Source organism: Athene noctua, chromosome 1 (genome assembly GCF_965140245.1).
Source record: "Athene noctua chromosome 1, bAthNoc1.hap1.1, whole genome shotgun sequence".
NCBI lineage: Eukaryota > Metazoa > Chordata > Aves > Strigiformes > Strigidae > Athene > Athene noctua.
Window position 1 is genome coordinate 154697348 of NC_134037.1, and position 23943 is coordinate 154721290.

General features: G+C 38.8%; 1 long non-coding RNA gene across 4 annotated transcripts in view; it reads right to left on the bottom strand.

The window, feature by feature from the left end:
- The window catches only part of LOC141971408 (uncharacterized), a 68037-nt gene that overhangs the window by 33110 nt on the left and 10984 nt on the right, over positions 1 to 23943 (bottom strand). For 2 of the 4 annotated variants that reach the window (XR_012635275.1, XR_012635273.1), the window contains exons 2-3: positions 1684 to 1776; positions 1279 to 1372 (exon numbers count right to left, since the gene is read on the bottom strand). This is a non-coding gene — a long non-coding RNA (uncharacterized LOC141971408). Of the gene's footprint in view, positions 1 to 1278; positions 1373 to 1683; positions 1777 to 14659; positions 14722 to 23943 lie in introns of those variants that run through there. The other 2 variants (XR_012635276.1, XR_012635274.1) reach the window with 2 other exon arrangements.

Genomic DNA, 23943 nt, shown 5'->3' on the forward strand with positions numbered 1-23943 from the left:
AAAGTACAGAAAAGGCAGAAGAGTATGGTAGTGAAGAACACATAGGAGTAATTTCCCTCCAATTCCTCTAGCCCATCCATTTTCTCACATCCCTCCCCTTGTTCCTCTGTGACAGTTCTTCAGGTTGTACAGTCTCCATTCTGGTTTACCCTATCAAATGCTTGGATTATAGCTGCCTGTAACACACTGCTGCATGCTTGCACACTAAACACAAACCTAGGGAGAACCTAAGTCTGTTTCCCCAGCATCAGAAACAGTGAAAGGAAGCAAAGTCCCAACACAAGTCAGCCACCAGCTTTACAACAGGGCACCACAAAACACTAATTCCTTCGTCACCCTTTGGTTCAGTCCAATAACACTATTGTACTTGGTACACTCCTCAAAGAAGTAAAAAGAATTACTGTCAAACACACACAAACTCTCTTTTACCATCTTAAAACCACACATTTATCAAATAATGTTCTTTTCTGCAACAAAGACTGTAAAGCTCACTACATGCTAAAATGTACTTTTGATTCAGAATAACCCAAACATAGAACATATACTTTCAACTTTATGATAAGCCAGTCAACTATGTATTAAGCACTACTCAACAAAACCAGTCACAGCACAGCTCTGACAGGCATTCAAAATAGATTACACAACAAATCAAATAATCACCATCGACTTCTGCATCATGATATGACTCTCAGTTCTTTAAGGCTGGTCCATGCAGTAATGAATCTATTATGCATCTTTGATCCTGCACACCAGCCTCTGCCAGAAAATCCACTTCAAGGATATTCCTAGCATTCCAAATCTTGAGAAGCTTTAGTCTGTATCAATTAATTAAAAAAGAAAAAAAAAAATCAGAAAGAAATTTAAAAGATATCTGTGTGCCTTAGGGCAATATTCAGCCTGATCCCACTGACAGCTTTCCTTATGGCTTTGAAATCCGTTACCTTCTGCAAGAATAGAAGCTTTATGGAAGCCTTCAAAAAGAAGCTTCTACCTTCAACAGAGGAACTGCAGTTGCTTCAGCAGCAGATGAAGGTCTCCGTGAAGTACAGAACTGCTATTACCCAGTGAATATAACAAATATGCCAGCAAGCATGTATGAAAAAGAGTATATGTAAAGACAAAAATCTCCAATAACAGCTAGTCAAAACTCATCCCAGAAACTCTTTTTGAGCAACAGTTCCTGGGACAGGGGAGGGGGGAATTAAAAGAAGTCTGGCTGAACATCTTGCAGTTACTGAAGTCTGAATACATTTATACTAAACACAGTAATTTACTCACAGGGGCTGTGTTCTTCACTTTGTTTGTACAATGGTTGCATGCAGGAGGAATGGAAAATTTCTGCTAAGAATTCATTCTCCTGGGTCAACTGGACCTAAAAGGATTTAAGAGAAATTGGATGCCTGCTCTAAGGACAGACATGAGTGCAAAAGCACTATCAAAAAAGACTTAGGAGAGCTTCAACCCCATTTCTAGATGCTAGACCAGAACATTAGACACAGACTCCTTTGTAAATCTTCTGCTAGAAAAAGAATCACCCCTTTAGCTAGGTACAGAATTTAAATACCACACAGTCAACAAAAGAGATGCCAAAAATTTCCCATGACTTTTCATTTTCAGAGGAGATGATTGAGATCAGGTCAAACCTAAGCATGTCTTCCATTCATTCAATATTAACACACTTACCTGTCAGACTTTCTTTCTGTCGGAGTTACAGTACTCGCTGTGCAGTAAGGGTGGGTAAATTGCTATGGCAGCCTTCTCCCTCTGCCCATCATCCTTTCCAAAACAAAGAAAATGGTTGTAAGGTCAGTTCTGAAAGTTGGTTGATAATTACATAGACTATTTATTGGTCTTTCATCTCAATAATTAGCATTTCAAAAGTATTTTATAAATCAGCCTTGTTACAGGTAGGAACCATTGTAAGCTTTGGATTTTTTTTAACGCTTTTAGAGTCATCTTTTTTTTTATTAAATCACAGTTGAAGTCTCCGGAGCTGCTGTTATAGAGCTTGTAATAGCTTGACACCTCCACCCCTCTTTCAATTCCAATTCACTATCTAGGTGAATCACTATCTAAAATGATCAGTATACTCTCCAGATATCACTATCTAGAATAACCAGGCTCCTAATGCTTAGCAGATACAGTAATAACTTACCTAATTTTTAACTTTCATGATAGGGTCCCTCTGGGACAGAATAGAAGGAAGATTGATGTATTATTAATATTATAAATAATTAAAATGAGTGAAATACACCAAAAGTGTAAAGTGTGAACCAAAGGAAGAACTAGCACACAAGTCTTAAGGCAAACTACTGTCCCTGTGTCTTGACAATACCAGCCATTTATGTTCTTTACTCTTTTACGTCCCTGCAAAGCATGAATAAAATCTTACTAGATCAAAATGATATAATTCCCCACTCATTTTCCACACATACAAGTATCTACAGAAGGTGCAAGGCAGGGGAGAGAGTGGTCAGTCAGTCGTGTTTTAATTTATAGCTATTTTTGCCTAAGCCCTGAATGGCCTGCCAATAATGAATAGTACCAGCTGGGCTGTCAGGAGAGCAGGCTAAGAAGGACACACAGAAGAATAAAATAATAATAATGTAAAAATGAAGATCAGGAGAAAAGTCTGGAGTGGGGGAGACCTGATGGGGATCCCAGCTCTGGTGTTAAAATGCCTCACTACAGTCCTATCTTCCCCAACCCCCCAAATAAGTAGAGGGTGATGATGATTGTCATTATCTGGATGTAGGCTTATAACATGGCTAGGACTACATATTAGACTTCTTGGGGTGTAATCCAGATACCTAATAAGTTTAAAAATTAGGACTTTTCTGTGCTTAAATAAGCACCAAAAATAAGAATTTCATATGATGATGAGGACAAGACTCTTGAAGGGTCTTCTTTTTTTTTTTTTTTCTTTCAAATAAATAATAACAACTCACTAGTTTCTTTTTTTCATTTAACCTAATCATTTTACATGAGTTTTATATGAAATGTAAAAAAAAAAAAAAAAAAAAAATCAGTAACATGGCAGCCCTACTGTTTTTAAGAAGCTCTTTCTCCAGCCCATGTCACAGGGAGAATATAGAAAATAATTCTTCTAAACAAAACCCAATGAATGCCCATTAACAGAGTCATGTCTTGAGCAGCTATTGAGAGAAGAAAGAATAAACAATGGCACTAAAAGGCAAAGATTTTGTTCCATTGCTGTTAGAACATCAATGTTGGATCCACACTGGTGTATATATAGAGATGCTGCATCTGGAAAAGCAGTAGTTTTGGAAACCGATCTGCTTTTCATGACTATCCTTAACTGTGAAAAATTAAGAGATTTACCCCATGCTTTATTGTAATCTGCTTATTTGTGGATGCAGATCAGTTTAAAAAGAAGTATATTTATATTCAAGCATTTCACTGTATATCACCATCATACTGATAAATTCTACAATAGCCTCCCCTCTTCTCATTTTCATAGCCTTGTAGGAGAAGCAAGGCAGACAAGCCAGTTTGAAAAGCCAGCAAGCCGTAATTCCTCTACTACAGACAAGCGACAATTAATCACATTCACCAGCTAGACAGGTAACTCTTGTCCTTTAACACTGGAGAAAACATAAAGCTTCTCTCTCTGAGCACTGATTGTCCAGGTGATATTGGAGCTCTCAGAAGCAGTAACTGAGCCACTGAGATACTTAAAAATGAGATAAACCAAAACCTAAATATGACAGTCTTCTGCTATTGTATTATTTTTCAAAGGAACATTGAAAGCACAACCAGGTGCTGGTGTGGATTATCACCATTTTCCCCTGCAAGATCGTAAATTGCTCCTCCTGTGTTAGGGGTTCAAGGTCACTGGGGCTCATTCAAGCTCTGACCACAGCACCCCTGCTCAAAGGGGAGCCAGCCCCACTCGTGGCTGTGGGAGTGCAGCGCCAGTGGCCAAGAGACATCCCCCTCCCTTGAAACAAGAAGGAAGAGAACAAGCCATAACACCATGAAATAATTCTACTGTGAGACTAAGAAGAAAAAGATTATTGCTTTTTATGGTTTTGTTCTCAAGCAACTAACCTTTCTGTTTTAGCTTTCTCCATATATGCGTAACTCATTGATTCATTCTGACAATTACATAATGCTTTTGAAGTGCAAAGAGAGACCAAAAGGCACATCCAAAAACTGGGACAGCCATAGCTCATCTGTTTCTTATGGTTCTCTAGCATAGGTTTTCTCTCCAAGTGAGTGTAACAGAGTTATTTTTGTAACCGTTCCAAAAAGCCTTTGACTAAGATGTGATGCTGTACTGACCCCTTGGAGGGGGAAGGGGTTACAGATATAATTTCATGAGACTACACGGAAATGTTAAGATTATCTGTGGATCTCTCCTTCAGTCACTTAGCAGAACTCAAGCATGGGTCTTATTTTAGCTGCTGAAGATAATTTAACCAAGAACTGCTAAATAAAAAAACCTCCATGTTGCAACTTGATCCACACATTGAGGGAGCCCCTCATTGGCTTTGCTAACTCAACAGAAATCCCACTGAAACTAGAAAACTGCAGTAAGGATGCATGAAATGAGAAGTCCTGCTTATTATAGAAGTACACTCATCTCACTTTCACACAGGCTCCAGCCTCCTGTCGACCCAAAAGATGACAAAATGAACATTTCAAACATGTAGAATGAAAGCGTAGGCAGAAATGGGTGATGATCAGAGCATGTCAATAATGTCACACAGCTGGATCACTGCCCAGTCTGTTGTGAACAGCTGTTCTCCAAATGACTAATCACACAGGAGGAGGCAGAACATAAAATTCTCCATTTTCAGAGATGAGGATACTGCTTCTCCTGATACCACCTCTTGTAATTGGTTTCTCCTTTTCCTTCCAGTTTCATATTGGAATAGTCTAGCCGTAATGTGTACAACGTGTCTCATACATGTAAGTGTGAACTTTAAGCATGTCAGTGTTTTGCCTTCAACAAATCGTTTGACAGCAATGCTCTACTCCAGAACTGGAAGGATTCAGTGATCAGTGAATTAACTTCTGAAATTCTTTGAAAACAAAAGCAATTTATAAGAGTAAAATATTCTTGTTACTACTGTTCAGTTACAGACAGAATATAAAGTTGTTGTTGGGTTCTAAAGAATCCAACTCAAAGTTCAGTGCTTAGTCTATTGAAATCATCACTTCAGTAAAGGACTTACAAAAGCCTAGAGCCAAAGAAGCCCCAAGGTGGTGGAAACCAAGCCACAAGATACATCAGTTTGAATGTACCTTACCTGTGCAGCCACAAATACTGTGAGGAAATAAAAATTATAACATTTCAGAATAAAATGCAGGAAATTCTTTTTGTTTTATTAAAAAACCTGAGTCAGTCCATCTAAACGCCGTTACTATTTCCCAGATGCTTAAAGATAATAGCAGGTAGGATAACATCCATAAAAGAAAAAAGAATATAGCTTTCATCATCTCAGAAGTGTTTGAAAATCCAGACCATGCCAGGACAAAATGGCTGATATTTGCCTCTAACCATTCCAGTCATTCTATTTTTGAGGATCACAGTGATAAACAATTCCCTGAAGTATACTGTAATTCTGCAGCACTGATGAGCCCAATATCAATGCCTGTGTTAAGTTCAAGTTCAAAGACTATTGAGTATTTGCTTGATAAGCTTCTCAGAGAGGTCATTAACTAGGACAGTTTGTTATACTCTTCATGAAAATTTTCTGGTTTTTTTTTTTTTTTTAATCAAGATCCCCATTGTAGGAAACCTTCCTTGGCTGCCTAGGTACATCTAAAGGGAAAGGTACACATATAGGTAAGCCGATATGCATATACTTTAGCCTGTATGTCTAAAGCATGTTTGAGGTTAAGGACTCTTAACGCACATGAGATCGGGAAGTGTTTTTAACTAGCTGAAAGATAAAGCTCTTACAGGACTGAAGAGAAGACAGAAATGCAGTGGAAAACATTTGCAAGGCTTAGGTCTAGTGAGAAAGTTATTCCAGTTATTTTGTTGCTTCTGGTGATACTCATCTCTAGTACTCGAACATTAGGAGTAAAGAAAACCAATCAGTTGGGAACCATGGTGGTACTTCATCCTCCAGAGTTAACTGCTGCTGATTAAACCTCTAAAAATAATGGTGGTATGGCATTATCATACTGGCTTTGCACATGGTGGGGTAGTGGAGTTGACCCGCTTCAGCCCCCTAGATGCAGTGTTACACAGAGCATTCATCAGGACAGCTCTGATTGTCACAGTCAACTTGAGATAATTGTTCATCAGATGACTCCTTCCAGCAAGCAATCTACAGAGTCTAAAATAATACCAGAGGAGCCCCTTGCTGATACAGGAATACTGCTCTACCACACCAGCAATTTTCACTTAATGCAGGAACAGGACAGAAGCAACTTTTCTGTTGTGACCTCCACCTCTTCAGTTGCCACTGTCAGTGAATTATTACCAACAAACCGCTTCAGTAAAAAGTTTCAACTGCATCTATGTAAGGTGTCTGCTGATCAGACAACACTAATCTCTCTAACCCTGAGCGAGCAGGCTGCTCAAGTCCGTCATGTAGACATAGTTCCACAGGTCTGAATTAATAACAGCTTTGCAGTGAATCAGCTACTGTCTAATGCAGGACCCAGAGTCTCCAGCAAATATCTTTAAGCATCTCTAAAACCCAGAAGTAACCAGAGTTGCCTGAGGCCCTCACAAGCATTGGACACAGACTATTCATCCTGAAAAGACTCAGAGAGTACCCAGGTGTCTCTGAAGAGTTGTTGGCGGTTCCCCACCCCTGTGGGGCAGAGAGAGGAGCATGATCCAGAGGTGCCATGAGTCAAAACAAACAGGAGAAACAGCTACCTGAGTGGATGCTCAAAATACAAAAGATAAAAATGAAACGCAGAACATTTTCAGAACCAGTTTTCCAGTCTTACAGAAGGAGTAATTCAAGCAGGAGGACAATTCAGCTGACAAAACCATCAGGATAGCATTAAAGAGATGCAAAGAAAAAGGAGAAACCCCAACCCCTCAAGCCACAACTGGCAGGCAAATCCCCCCCCCCCCCCCCCCCCCACCAGCAGGCGCAGGGGAGGCCGTGGCAGCGGGAGGAGCGGTGACCGCTCTGCAGGGCCTTGCCAGCACATCCACACACCTCCTGCCAGCGCCTGTGCCTCACCAGTAGAAGTTTCAGCTTTAGGAATCGTCTTGTGATACAAAGCTCTGGTCCTGGAGGAAATAAATCTCTTTTTTCTTTGCTCTTCAACAGCTGCTTTTAGACTGGGCGCTCTTTGCCCAAGGGTAACTTCCGAGTAACTGTACAGGGCAAATACAGTAGATCTCACATATAGATGCTGGTTTTCATCTCAGAAGATCCCACGTGGGGAATGTTATCAAGTGGCTTAGGTTTTGGCACGAAAGCTTTACCCTCCTAGCACTTGTGCACAGACACATAGGTACCCACTTGCAGCAGAGGGGATGCGTGCTTTCCCGGGCTGGTTGTGAGCATTGCCCTGCCAATGGTAGCAGTTACTCAGATAACACATGCCATTTCAAGAATCGCTTTTTCCAGCCACAAGGAAGTGAAGTACAAGGGAAAGCTATGGTAACCTTATCTTCTGATAAATGTCGTCATCTTCTCCAGACATAGGCTTCTTGGGCTTTTCGTAACTGATTTCTGCAGCGCCAACTCCACTTTAAAAAACCTGCTCAAGTGTATGCTTAAACCAAAATGACAGAAAGAGATCTATCTGAAACAACCCATAGCCACTCTGGGCAATCTGTTTAGCTTAGCTGATCATTAAGTATTCAAAAAGTTTAGGATATATGTAGATAGTCACTGTCAATATAAAAGATAGTGCTGTCAGTCTCTCTCATTTATTCAAATATCCCCAATTCCTATGAACCTCAGATGTTGCCTTCCAGGAAGATAAATTAAAACAAAGGGAGAAAAGGAGAGGAAGAGAAAACCATCCAGAATACACACTTCTTTTTAGACTTCCCAACAGATGCTCCTCAGAGAGGAGCTGACAAATCCTGAATACTGGAACAGCCAAGCATTTCTATTTATGTATTTATTTATAATCATAGATCCACACTTCTCCACCAGTCATTAGAAAATAAGGATCCAAAGGAACAAGATTTCTGCCCAGGAAGGCAACATTTTGTCCACATATTAAGCTGTGGAATATTTTTAAATTTGCAAAATTCCAACTGTATGTATATTCTGAGGTTTCAAAATGAAATACTACATTTCCCATTTCTAAAGTGATATCAACAACAATGAAAGTTTAGCAATTTGGAAAAAATATATAGTCAGAATTGAAACTCAAATTCCCTGAATTTTACTGGTGGGTGGAAGAGAAGGATTGAGAGGGGACACACTGTTGATAATTTTTTTTTTTTCCCCCCAGCCTTTCAGCTAATCCTATCAAAGAAACATTTTTTGAAATTTCCAGGACTCTTCCATAATAGGGAAGAAAGAAAAGCACAACCAAATCAATCACCGTCCAGCTGATACTATTGAAGAATAAAATCCATTCAGAGATCTCCAAGAAGCAGAACAACACTTCTGAATTGCAGCAAATCAAATCTGGTGATAATAGGGCTGCTCTCGCTTCTTCCCTCCATGACAAACGGAGGCACAGGTTATCTGCTCCAGCATACAGCTGAAGGAGCTTGAATTTAGCAAGTCAGTTTTTATTATCAGTTCACTTTCCTAAGGAAGCCAGTTTATACAACTGCCTGTATAGGTGTTTCCTATCCATTTGTCTATCTTGCAAAAATAACTTCCAGTTTTCCAGTGCAATTTCAATGAGGTTTTGATGGAATGTGAGCGGTTATAAAAATAGTGTGTGTGATTGAGTTTTGTAAATGTATAGATGGTAGGGCAGAGGAAAGATAATGCTTCTGCTGAGGAAAACTTGCCATGTTAATTTATTAGACACAAGAAAATCCACATATTAAGCACAAACCTATAGGAAATCAGACTTCATCACTTTTACTCCTTATGGCATTACTTTTTTCCTATATTTGTGTGATACCCAAACAGCACAAAACCCCTGGCAAACGGATGCATTTTGCAATATATCATCTTTTTATATAAAATCGCTACTGTAGAACATAGAAGTAACTTGGCTGATACAATAATTTGACAAATCTGCAATGAAAGAACATATAGCTGATGAAATTAGAGAAGGGCCCAACAACAAAATCTCTACTTGGATTTTATGGCCTCCAATGACTCTATATATGTTTTTATGCAGAGATTTGGCTTAGAACAATCTCTGCTATACATGGAGGATATCACAGGGAATGATTATGGAATGTACATCAAAATGATGACAGTAGTCACATCTCTGACAGGTGTCACTTGTCATTTACCAACATGTTTGCTTAAACCTGTCCAGATTTTTATTCTGAGTAAAGATTTCAGTGAGTAAAATGGAAACAATGTTTTTTATTAGGTCTTTATCCTCCAAGTTCATGCTATTCTACTAGGTGTCTGAATACATTGTAAGTAGGGAAAAACAGCAGAAGCAGATGCATTTTTAGTTTCTATTTCAATGAAAGAATCCAGTTTTTCAACAAGATTGTGAATATTGTGCTACAAATTTTTATAGAAGGTCAGATTTCATTTTATTTCTTCTGCAGGTTACGGGATAAAGAAAAATATTTGATTTTTGTATTCTATCAATAATTGTATTTTGTCTGCTGAAAAACCACCAAGCTATTTTAGCTAAAGGCAAGGTTATCTAGCCATTTGGGGCAATCAGCCATCACAAAACAATTCCTGGGAGTAAACACTATAGTTAGAGACATGCAAACAAATACTAGAATTATAAATGATAGTACCACACATAAAAGAAAAAGAAATCAAAGGGATTACTACATGAAGCAAATCTGTATTATGCCTCCTACTGAGTTGTTATATTTTCCATGTACTCTGCTTTGGGGGGTTGATATCTGTTTGTATGTTTTTATTGTTTGTTTTTTTTTCTTCAGCAAAACCACATGTTCCAACAGGATAAATCAGGTAATAGAACTTAGTATTTAAAAAATCCAACCAACAAAAACCAGTGCCACACACAGTTTAAGACATTGCCAAATGGTTTAAATTCAGTCAAAAGGAAAAAAAAAAAAAAGTCACATAAAATCACATATAATATTCCTATCAATTTGTGGCAAGGTTGCTTTTACACAAAGCCTTGGGCAGTGGGAAGGGGCATTTGTCTGTTACAGGCAGTGAAGCTACAGTGATCTGCACCAGTATTTGATTTGTCCAAATATATGGAAGAGACAATTATTGCTTCAAAACAGGTCTCTTCGCTGAAAGGAAGGGTCTTTGTTGAAAAGTTACTAGGTGAGAGGCACATCAGTTCTAAGCTCCATGCATAAATCGCACTCGGGCAAGATTCACAAATATCCCCTTAATTAAATATTTTCTCACTATTCCACCACTCTAAAAAACATAAAGAGGGGAATTAATTACACAGGGACAGATCTTGAACCCTCAAGAGCTACCATTAACTGCTAGGGATGTCCTGTGTATCAAAGATTAGACTCCAATACATAAAATAGCATTAATATCATTTAAGCTTAGAGTAATTTCAGCTACTGGTAAAAGTGAAAAAAAATTAAAGCATTCCCTGAGAAATGTAAATGGATTTGTTTTTTGAAAGACTGGTGCAAATCTACATATAATCAATCAGCTCAGTTGCTACAACTGCACTGTCAGAAGTGTAAGAGTAGATTTACCGTAGAAAGGCACTGAGAAAAAGCGATGACAATGACATGCAGACACATCAGAAGCTCTTTTCTCCACATAAGGCCTCCATCAATTAAAACTGCAATTCATGAACAACATCCATAACAAAGTAACGCTCCTGAAAATTCGGCAGTAAAGTGGAACACAAAGCGGATGCTGTAAAATGAAAGGCAGCGGAGTAAAGAATCCGTTTGCAGCCAGGCATAGCAGCCCCATAAAAGCCAGAGTACCAGAGACTGCACTGCTACAATTTACTTGTGTCTCCCTTTGTTTTTATACTATCCCAGCAAAAGTGACACTGCAAGTTGCAGAATAGACAAAGCAGAGCCACACAGTGTTTGGGATGCAGTAGTAGTTTCTGCACTGAGGTGATCCTGCTTTGCGTGATTTAACATAGCTGGGACCAACTTCAGAGGAGTATGTGTATAGAAATAAAGGTATCCTAGATGAGATCAGACCATCTCTCAGTGCAACCAGACTTGCTTCCATCCATCCAGAGTATCAGGAACTATATAACCTAAATTGGTATAAGCTACATATCAGGCATACATATGAGAAATTAATGTTTCTGGGTATGGGTTAATCTATTTTATGATGCGTTCTTATGTTCTCCAGTTTCTTCTTCCCACATTTGTTCTTTTTGGCTCTTTGTGTACAACAGCTGCATATTTGGGGAGAATGATTTCAGACAAAGGAAAAGTATTCATTGCTTTTCTAATAAATCACTCTAGAGATGGTATATATTTCTATATATATATATAATATATATATTACATATATATTATATTATTATATATAATATATATAACATAATATAATATATATTATATATATAATATATTATATTATATATTATATATAATATATAATATATATTATATATATTATATATATTATATATTATATATATTATATATATTATATATAATATATATTATATTATATATATTATATAATATATATATAATATAATATATATATTATATATATTATATTATCTATATATAATATAATATATATAATATAATATATATAATATATATTATATAATATATATTATATTATTGTATTATATATAATATATATTATATATATTATATTATATATTATATTATATATAATATATAATAAATCACTCTAGAGATGGTATATATTTATATATATATATATATAAATTCAGATAATTAAGCCAAAACATCAGCTATTTTTTCATTACAAAACAAACCAGCATCATTTCCCCAGTGATACCCCCCCCCTCTACCTAGCAAATCAAATAGGTATGTGCCCCATATAAATTTATTTGTTTATATCTACTTCTGCCCAAGAATTAGTGTCCAGCCTTTTATATGTACAACTCATACCCTGTCATTACAACTTTCAGGACTGGAAAGAAGCTGAACAAACAAACATTGGGAATTATGGTCTTTAAAAAAAGGAATGGAAATAAGTTGTGGTCCACAGAGATGATGGTGGGATCCACATTCTTTCCCTGAATAAGGATAAAGATGTTGACCCCAGATCAACTTCAGCCAGTGTGAGGCTGTTGCACCTCAAAAGACAATTCTCAAGCACTGATAGCGAACACGACACAAGCATGTCACAGTCAACACAGAAAAGCTGACAGAGCATCAGCTCCTCTGATTCACAAGCCTATGTATTCCTAATGTCCTAAACCCTGAAGTCTTCATTCAAGCCACATTACTGCTCAACTTAAAAGCAGTTATCCTTAAGGAGATATGCAGCAAGATTTTAACGATCAAGCATAATATGCAAACACTACATCTGCCATATCATTACTAATTCTGTAATAGAAACCAAATAGTGTACATGTTTACATTTTCTTGCCTAACCTTTTCTTATTTATACAGAAAATAAGTGAAGATACTAAGAAAGTGTTACACAAGAAGTTTCTCCTGTCCATTATATGTACATGAGACAAGAATGAACCAAGAATGTGAAATTAAAACCAATAAACCTTGTGCCAAATGTTATGGATTCCCTAAGTTTAACACCCTTTTCATAATCTTTCATAAAAATCACAGTGCAGCTTCACACCCAATTCATTAATTGCCCCTCTTTAGTTAAGCACCAGGCAGCCCCTAGGCCTTTTGTTTGGTTGGTTTTAATTCAAAGGCTGACTAGGACACCTAAGGTGTTTTAATAACATCCTTGTGCATTATCTAATTTTTCCAGTCTATACAGTTTGACTTTTTTTTTTTTTTTAAAGGGATGAAGTAACATGTAGTAAGACATGGCCAGTGCTCATTAGACAAGTACAGTAGAGTATTTGTTTTTAAAAGACAGTACTGACCAGACTATCTTCTGCATAAAGTGACTCCTGCATATGGTAACAGAGTAGCATGTACATGTCTGACATGCAGATTTTCAAATTAATTTTTAATTAGTAAGTCATATACAATGAGCATCACGTGAGACCTCACAGTCTGTTTTAAGAATACAATTTTAGGCAGCCCTTGTAAAATGTAAGCTAGTGCTTTTCTAATCCTGCTGTAATTTAGAGACCATACTTTACCTCAAATCCCTGTGATGCAGCATCAGTGGTCCCCAACTTTTACTCCCTGAGATGCTAAAACCTGTTTGCAATCAGGTCTGCTGTCTCCATTAAAAACAAAACAAAAAAACCCCACCAAACCTCCTGGTACCACCAAGACAAATCTATATCTTAACTAATGCCAAATACCAATGGACTTTGCACTGCAGAAATCCCCAAAGGCAAACACAAAACCAACCCAATCCCCTAAAAAAAAAAAAAAAAAAAAAAATAAAAGAAGCCAAAACCAAAACTTTCTTGGCAATGACAGTGCAGATGGGCTGGAAAGGAGAGGCTTGTGCTCTGCCATTTGCCTAACCCTCATTCCCACTTGCCAGTCTATGGCTTTGCCTTTCAGTATGCCTAGTACAACATTTTGCAGCTGCTCAAAGAGAAATTTCCCTCCCCAAATAGTGCACAACAACAGTAGCTGGGAAATTCTGGGAACCAGCAGCTGGGGAGATCAGTGTTGGCAGGCTGAGCTGAAATGATAAAGCATCTCTCATCACAACTGTGCAGAGCCAGATTCCAGAGCTGTTAATCAAGCACAACTCAGTGGGAGCTTTGCCCAATTAAGTAACGGAGGGTTTGGCTCATTCTAGCAAAGGGTTATACCACAACAGCAGAGGCCCTTTGGTACACAAGACTGAGGTTAGCACCCTCTTTTACTGTACTGGTAAACTCCCTTCCCCTATCTTCACTTCTACTAGTCCCTCTGAATAGAAGGCTTTAAAGGTAAACTGTGAAGCAATGCTGAGAAAATCAGGGATGCAGTCAAAAAGGAACATGGGACATTTGCTTTTTGGTTCTCTTTATCTCAGACTTACTACCTGCCCTGCTTGCACTGTGAAAATCCCTCTTTCCCTCCTCTCCCCAGATAATTAGAAAACAACAGCATATATGCCCATGCTGAAGCATTACTCTAACATACTCAAATATATATCCCCTAAACCCCTGTGTAGCCTCCCCGTCACATGCAGTTTGGATCAGTTTGCATTTCCACTACTAAGATCTTTCTCTTCCCCCTCTGAGGAGGATTGCAGTGAGGTGGGCAGTTAATCTGCTGAAGTTTTGTGCATCCACTCATGCTAAAATCCAGCCTCTAACTCGTTGCAGGATACAGAAGCTTAGTTAAGGGAGGGAAGAAATTACTTATTGAAGAAATGAAAATATTAACAGAAAATGAAAAAATATATATTAATTTATCCAAGTGAGTGGGTGAGGTGTTCATAAAGCTTCCCAAGCTGCAGAAGACATAATGAGAAAGTATCTTAGGCAGGAAAGCATATACTGCGAGGAGAATTGCTAGCCATGCCATACTTCTCTAATCCCACATTACCCTCTTGGATCCTTGATTACTGAAAAGATTACTTTCTCTCAAGATCCTGAAGATCTGATCCTGCAAGAAAAGACAGAGAGAAGTAGTAGAATTGGGCCAGGCTGAGTGAGAAAGCAAGTCAATTGTCCTCACCAAAGTAGTTTTCTTGAGGTTCCTATCACTAGTCACTGAGGAGTTAAGACCTAGAAATCTTTATGATCAACTTTATTTTGCAGTGAACTTTATTTAAAACCAGCTCCCAGTACCAGTTTTGAAATAATGTTTGACTGCAAAAGATTTTCAAGATCCATACTGTTAAGAGAAAATGTTTCTTCTCCCCTCCCCCCTTAAATAAGAAGGCTGCATAACCGACTATACATTTATATCTATTTTCTATTTACACTGATTTTCAGAAACAAGTACTGCAATAATTTACATTTACACATTGCTTGTGGTCCCACTGAAACCAGTGAGATTATTCCCAGAGTACAGAGAGCATGTGCATAAATCTTTGCAGGATCTCAGCCAAAGAGACTGTTTTATTCAGAAACAATAAAGAGACATAGGCTTGTGGTAACTCTTGTGAGACAAACCCTGTCCTCAGAAGCACAAGTTCATTTCTCTTTGGGGATGTGCAGTTGAAACACTGTCTCCCACCCCCTCAAGAGCTCACCCAGCCATGGGAAGCAAAGCAGAGACAGACAAAAGCCCTGTGCCCCTCCACCTGCAAAGGAAGGAATTACATTTCATGAAGAAGTTTATTAGTGTGAAGACATGGGGGCACACTGGTGTAATTTAGATGCATTTTTAGCTTAACACTCCAGCTAAACCTAGTCCTCTCTCATCTTTCCTTCTGCCACACAACATTTGGTCTCACATGGTTCTCATTGCTATGAGGGTCACATAACAAGAATGTATCTAGATAGGTTTGAGAAGCACGTGCAACTGTTTTATAAAGAATAATGAGTAGCTTACATTATTCATAACGTAACTGATTTCATTTGCATTATGCTTTGCTTTCCAGATTGTTAAACAAGGACATCCTAATAGGACTGTACAGGTATATTTCTTCTGCGATTCATGCTCTACACTAGAATTAGATGTCTTCCACCAAAATCGTTATTAAAATTAGCACTACACATTGTGAGATCGTGGCCTAAAATGACATGGTTAAAATATTGCCTACAACACTTGCATCTTCTATTTCTCTAACACAGAGAACAGATATAAAACTTCAAAATAATGGCAAGGACAAAAAAAAATGTTATGAAAACAGGAAGCAATACAGATCTAAAAGCTCTTGTAATGTAATGTTTTATGGCTGCTGAAAAAAAAAGTAAAAAAAAAATATTCCTCCAAGTTACTCCAATCCATCTGTGAAACAGTAAAGGAAGGAAAAAAGCCCCAAACCCAACAACAAAATAGCCAGGGGAATGGAGAGCGGCTTGGAGCAGATAAGAGTTGATTTTCTCCCTTGAAATTCATAACCATGTTTTTCTTCCCCAGAGATATTCTTCATGTGCAGTGACTTGACAACATTTCCTTTAGAAAAAGAAAACCTTGCATGTAAACACACTTGCATTTGTCACTGCCTACATTAGGATTTGACTAATTCAGGCAGGTAAATCTGTTTTAGAGACTATCATTGATAATCCACTGAGAAGAAAACACTGATCTTCGTCTTGAACCAAAACCTGACATGATCTTTTGCCTCTTCTTTTGGAAAAAAAACCAAACAAACAACAACAACAACAAAAAACCAACAACAACAACAACAAAACAACCCAGATAACCCAGCATGGAAATTACAGACCCATACACAAAGAGAAATCAGAGCTGACTGGATTCTTCATTCTGTTGTCTTCCCTGTATTCATGTAGAATTTTCCTTGGAAGACAGAGCAGAAGGGAGTTGTCTTAGTAGGCATTCTCACTCGCTCCTGTTGTTTTTCAAGAACTGCTGTTTTATAAGACTGGCTGTTTTAAAACCCAGTTCAGTCAATGGAAATGGTCCATCAACGTCAGCATCACAGAATCAGGCCCAGAGACCCGGTTCTGTAGTGCTTCAGAAGAAAAAGAAACTCCTTTAAAATCATCAAAAAAAAAAAAAAAGTAAAAACAGGCATTCATGAAATGTTATTGTCGAGGATAGAATAGTAGAGGTTGAGGAGAACAAACACTATAAATAGAGAACACGTTTTTCCTTGCCTGCTTCACAATAGCTAAGATTCTTTTAAAAAAGAATAGCTAGAAAGATAAGACATGCATGCCTGATATTGAAGAAAAGACTGTTTGTACCCAGCACACTGGATAAATTGTTCAAGAACAGTTCAGCCATGTCAAAAAATGACCCTCTCATGCTGCCAAGGTCAGTCAGACCCATAGTCAGTGTTAGTCAGAAAGGTCATCACCACTTGCATATTTAAAATATATTCACCTGATTTCTCCTAGGACCTCACAAACTTGGTACAGACAAGACGGGTAGGGGATTTTAGGTGTAGTATGGTATGGTTGGCAGGTGATTTACTGATGGATCAAGAGCCGTAGGCAATATTCAGCCCAGTGCTGAAGACTATCAGAAAGTCTGTATGCTGCTGCAGACTCCCATTACAGGTGGAAGCGGGACCGTGATAGATATGTGCTGGGTGTATGTACGCAGTTCGCTTGCTCACTGACACCCATACACATCACTGTGTGACACTAATAATAAACTACCCAGCTGGAACTGTCTCTGTAGAGCCAACACACTAGCTTTTATGTCCCAACCAAACCCATTGAACCTCTGTGTATTTTTAATACCAAGAAAAGGAGAGGTCTGACCCCTAAACTCCTAATTCCTGCTTAAAATTCTGCTTCACTCCTGGTGTTCAAGACATTTGTTTTAATATCGGCCTGATCCCTCGAAGACCCTGTAATGTTTAACATAGCAAGAAAAAATTCACATAAGCATATTCCCATGGAAGTTTATTATACAGGTGCATCCTGAGAAGTAGTTTACTTGAACAGGAAAAACAACAACAATGCATCAAGATGTAAATTAAATGCATGATGGTAGTTAGTCTTCCACTCAAGTAATTCCCATTGTTATTTTGACTTACTGATCATCAGAGGATTGCTGGAAAGCAGCAGCTTTTAAACATCCGCTAATCAATCGTATTATTTTTCTAATTCCATAGTTTTGTTTGAAAATACTGATTTCAGGAGAAATTTTAGAGTAAAATTATAGCTAAAATTGTCTGATCCTTTCATTGAAATTGTGATGAAGCTACATTGTGGCAAAAAATAGATCAATTGCTTTGTGGTCCTTATCTATGTGTGTAGAGAGTTTAAACAAACAAAAAAAATTAAAAACAGTTGAAATATCCAGTAGGGGCTACTTCATGGAGTAGCCTTCTTTCCAAATTTATAAGCTGCTCTTTTGAGAGAGTTGCCTTGCAGAGTATACAAGGAAGAGAGGGCTCAGTTGGAATGCCTTACCTGCAGTGTGAAAGAAGCAGCACTTGGCTATACCATGATCCCTGACATTATTTCATGCCAACTCTGGCAAAGACTCTCCCAATTCTTGAAAATTGTTCCCTTCAGACAATAAGGTTTCTGTTTCTGTGGTTGTCTTATTTTTCTAAAGCAGACCTATGTGTGATTATACCCACACTTCTATTGTATACACTAACTACTTAGGATCCCTGTCCAGCACAGAGGAAAACTCAGGGCAGGCAGTGGTATTATGCTATTTTAAACTAGCGGTAGCTTTGTCCCATGATGTCTAGTCAACAGATATGCATCATTGCTAATTGGCTGTCCAGTCTCATCTGTCCACGGTTGAAAGATAAAAGTCTGAAACAAACTCCTCTGCGTTTTACAGCCAGAATAAAGTTCCAATTCATTTTCATGTGGGTTTTTTCCTAGTGTTTTCAGAATCTGAATACCGAGGAGATTTCCCCAGAACCCTTTTAAGAAACTTCTGTAGGAAGTTGGTTGTTTTTTTCCCCAAAATGAACTCATTGCCCCCCTACTTTAAAAAAAAAAAAAAAAAGCACACCCTGGAAATCACTGATCAAGATTTTTTCTTTTGTGTTCCACAGTATGCTAGCAGTTAATGACATTACAGTAGCTTAAGTGGGAAGGTAACAGCATGCATATCCAGTACTCAATACAGAGAGAATGGAGAGGGAGGGAGAAGAGCCTTTTCTTCAGTGAACAGCAACAGAAATCAAAGTGAAATGAAGTCAAAATGTGCTGAGAACCTCTAATATTTGCAACTGCTGCAGAACCCAAGTACTCTTCTGCTGAAGTCAGGACTTTTGATTTTCCACATTTTCTATTAACTGTACCTAACAATGATTACTCACTGAGAAAGGTTTTGTATATATACTGGAACTAAAGTGATTGTACAGTGCAATTACTGTCCTACCTCAGGAGTGGTCTAGTAGAGTTCAAGACACAAACAAGTGGTGGTGACACTCACTCTACCTTTCCCACGGCCCTTTCATCAGATACGTGCTAAAGGCACCTTCCTGTGCTGTTAGAGCACAACAATGCAGAGGGTGCTTAACATCCCGCACTTGTATTCCTATGCTGCGTGCACACAGTTCCTGTTTACTTTGAACAATGATTTCTAACTTAAAAGTTTAGAGCCAGTCCGTACCACTTTCTGCTCCCAAGCTAGGACACCCAGTTCTCTGCACCACCGAGCTGCAGAAGCTGGCTCAGCTAGCACAGGTATTACCCCATTTCAGAAGTCCTTTTTCTGCTACCATCTCCTCTCCTCCCAACATCTGTGGTCACACAGCTCTGAGTGACCCTCAGTGAACATGCACCAAAGCAGGAAAGGCAAAAGAGGTCCTTTTTAGCCGATGAATAACTGAGAGAATTGAGAGGAGGCTGAGGGGCTGGATCTTGCTCAGCCTGGGGAAGAGATGGCTGCAGGAGGACCTAACGGACACCTGCCTCTACTGACAGGGCAGTGGTCAAGGAGATGGAGCCACACTCTTGTGTCAGATGAGATGGCTGAAAGTTGAAACAAGAGAGGTTCAGGCTGGATATAAGGAGCAACTTTTTCCCCATAAGGGCAGGCAGGCAGTGGAGGAGGTCATCCAGAGAGCCTGTGAAAACTCCATTGCTAGAGACTTTCAAGAGCTGCCTGGACAAAGACTTGAGCAACCTGGTCTTGATCTCACAGGTGACCCGACTTTGAGCTGGAGATTAGACTAGAGACCTCTTGTCATCCCTTCCAACTTAAATCTTTCTATGATCCTTTAAAAAGAAGTAAATTCAACATTTCAGTTTATATGAACACCTGCCTTCACTCTGGTGCATCAGAGCTGTGATATTTACTTCTTTAGAGTACTCCCACTCATGCGTGCTTTTGTAAAGGCGAAGGCTCAGGTGCACCTTGGCTCCTTTGTGCAGGGAGCACACTGGGAGCTTTCAGAGCACTGTGTTGTACTATTTGGAACACAGGGAAGCTCAGGTTGCCATCAGATGCATGCTGACCTCTCTGTAGCTCCATGCAAGATCTTTGTGGATTGACAGGCAGCTATGTCATTTGTTGCTGACAAAACAGAACCTATACCTGTTACAGACAAAAGCCTTAGAGTCTTAATTGTTTAATGAAGAGATTCTCAGCAAACATGAACCTTGTAACGCAATAAAAATGCATTTTTAAGACACCTTTGCAATACCAATATTTAGTAATGGCCTTCATATGAAAGGTACTTGCAGATGGCTACATACCATTTCAATTAAAATATAAACAGACATAAAACTATTTAAGCAGAAAATACAATGTATTTTTGAACAGCTCATAATTTAAGATCATAAAACTGAGAGTGACTCTAGGGCTCACAGCCTGCCACTGGTTTGAATTCAAGTAAATGCCAACAAAGCTGACTGTCTCAATTCAATAAGCCTCATGCTACTCCTCATCTACCTTATGGAGACCACCTGCTGCACTTCATATCCTTGCCATGGTTCTCCACAGAAAACCTAGAAATCAAAAAGCCAGAGGCTCTAAAAGGCTAAGTGGTTTCAGTACCAGATCAAGGCCAACACAAAACCAGAACAGTGTCAAGGGAGACTTGAATTAATTTTCTGTCCACTTTATTTATTTGCTGGATGAACACAAGTCTTAATTATCCAGAAAGATGGACTCTAAACACAAACGTGTTCTTTGGTAAACCTCAGAATAAGTGAAGGGGCTTTCCATAGCTCAGGCCAGAAAAATATAATCTTTCCTACTTCAGACTTTGAATGCTCTCTTTAGAAACCATCTTCTTTTTAAAGCCTCAGATCAATGTCATTAGTGGTTAATAACAACTATTACCATTTGTGACTCTTTCTTACACATACACAGCAAATGTATTTTCAAGAGGAGGAGGGGGAAGCGATACTATACAAGCACATAACATAAACACCAGTTATTCTCAGGGGGCGTATTAGTCATTTCTCAAAAACCAAAGAACCCCAGTACCATTATATCCATCACATTAAGGATAGTTGCAGGTAGGTATGTTGCCTACCAACACCCAGAGCGTAGTCAAAAAAGCACTTGCCATCTGACCTTCCCCCAGCAGTGAGGAGGGGCTCTGAGGCCAAAGCTGGCTTAGTCCCTCCCGTTGGGAGTGGTGGGTGCTGGAGGCTGGCAGGGGCTGCCTGTCTGGCACCTGCACACTGACTGCCAGGCTCTCAGACGGCTCCATAAAACTCAATCAGATCAAACCCGAGCTTTTCAAATATGCACCTGAGGATCATACAACTATGTAGCTGAGTTAGGTATAACACATAAGGGAGCCTAATACCTTTGAGGATATGAAAATTACCGCTCATTATGCTAAGTAATGCCTTATATCAGCATGTAAATAACTTTTCTTTGTAAGCAATCACCAAAGCATTCTCAACAGAAAATTAATATATCTGATTTGTTTATGTATTCATCTAATTTAGGGCAGAAAGATTTTATACTGAAGCTAGATATGAAAGTGCGTCACTGAAATTTTCCTGAGCTACATGTTAGGATCCGTATATATTCATACTTATACAGACAGACACACACACACAATTACATGCTCTGTCTCTGTGATAAGCTGAATCAGATAATACATTAAAATATACACTCCTGTGCTGTTGGTTACAAGAGATTTCACTCATCTCCCTGTTTCTGACAGCCATAGTTTTGGTGAGAAATTAAAACTTAATTTTGTTTTTTGTCCTTTTGTCTTTTTCCTTATCAGTAGTGCCTCTGAGGCATGCTAAAGTATGCTGAAAGTGACCTTCAGTTTACTCATATCATCCTGACACAAGTGATTTAGCCTCCATACTTGTAGGAGTAAACAGAAGAAACACCCGCCGACTGACAAATATTTCATCAGAATTCAGTCACACATTCATTCCCGGGCATAGAAGGGAGGGTGTGTTAGATGATGACCTCATTTAGTAAGGCATCATCATTTAAGTTCACCACCATCATGTGTACACTACTATTACCTTTTGCACTCTCAACCCGTATCTTCTTGTCTTCTTTAAAGGTTGCTATATTTTGTGGCCTATTCCACATGCAGCTGCCATGCACTTAACATTGCAGTGCTGTGATTTTGAAGACGGACACAGATCTTTAACCAAACCTGATTAGGACAAGAATTTTCCCTTTTCTCAAAACTACTCCCAGAGCAAGAAGACAAGCAAATTTTGAGTGCTTAAACATACAGAAGCTAGACAAGCAACATAGGAAAGAGCACCACCCTGCAGAGAACACGCAGATGCACACCACACATCCCGCTCTGCTGGGGTTTGTATGTTCCAGAGCAGTTCTGCTGCTTGCAATGGTCAAAAACTCTGGGCCATTAAATTTAGTAGGGCAATCTGTACATTCACAGCTATTCTCACATGAAAGTCCTTTGCTGGACTGAAGCTTGGAGGGCAGTTGAAACAATTTTAAATATGTTGATTAGTTGTGACTTGCAGATTTCAAGGTCTGTACAGTGAGGCAATGGTGGTAGCTCTATAGATACAGTGCAAATGTGAAAAGCAAAAGATGAAAAAAATAGTGGAAATAAGGGCTTTAGTCATTTGCTGGGGAAAAAAAAATCTTAAAATAGGAAACAAAAGTCTGGCATGTAGCAATAAGCTGAGTCAAATAGGTTCTTGAAGATATAGGACAGCTTTTTCTGCAAGAGCTTAATACTCGAAGCATCAGAGAATATATTCTGGGTTTTACAAGACAGAAGTCACAGGATTGTTAGGAAAGGTGATTTCAGCAATGCCGCATCACCTAGACCTGTGTTGGAAAACCATGTTAAAACCCAAAAGACTATTGTAGCAGACACAGCAAAGGCCATGAGGGTACAGATACAGAAGGAAGAACAGATGCACTGGAGAGGCTTTATGAGTGTTTCAGTATAGTACAGGAAAAATAAAGTGTATATAAAAAATAATAAAAAAGAGAATCTCAGAGCCACCACATCCAAGAGAAGCTCATGACAGCTCTCAAACAGCAACCAAATGAACATTCAGCTTTGACTGCAGATGACACCCCCACAAACATTTATGTGGCAATGGCCATTTAATATAAGTGCACACCCGTATGTGCACTCCTGGGCAGAGTGCTGCTGCAGCACTCGTCTTGATGGCGCCAAAACGGCCAGATTTCTGAAAGGACTTTATCATGTCCACCAAAGAATGGGAAATAGCTAATTCTTAGGTTCAGCTTGGTGATTTAGTATGCTGCCCATGATGTTTTAGTGTTGTGGCATATCTCCATGCATTACCTCCCCTGCTGACTCCACAGCAGATGAGGAACTAAACCAGCTGGAAGTGCCTGCTTGCTCCCAGCTTAGCAAGAGTGCCCCAGATGACTCCCTGGACTTGGAGTCAAGCAAGAAGATTACCAATTTGACCCACTGTTCATTTAAGTCTAGCTCCTCTTTGCTGAGACTATTTCCCATCTTCTGGTGGAAGCTTTGACAGAGGGTGCAGAGTTTATGTGTCTTTCAAAAACACCTTCTCACATAGCACCTTTGTATCACACACAATGGAAAAGAAAAATCACCTAAGTTCATGTGAATCTCTCTTTCTGACTCACATTTACCCACTCCCAAGCCTTTGAATGCTGTTGTAAATCTTGACAAGCTATTTTCATTTTCACATCAGATCTGTGTTTTGACTCAACACTAACAGAAGTAAAGGTCACAGGAACATGACCTGGCTACTCAATCTTTTAATGGAGATTTCTCATTGAATTTTAAGGGGAAAAAAATGTTAGGGTCAGGCATTGGCCATTTAAAAAAAACAAACGCCCCAAACCTCAGAACT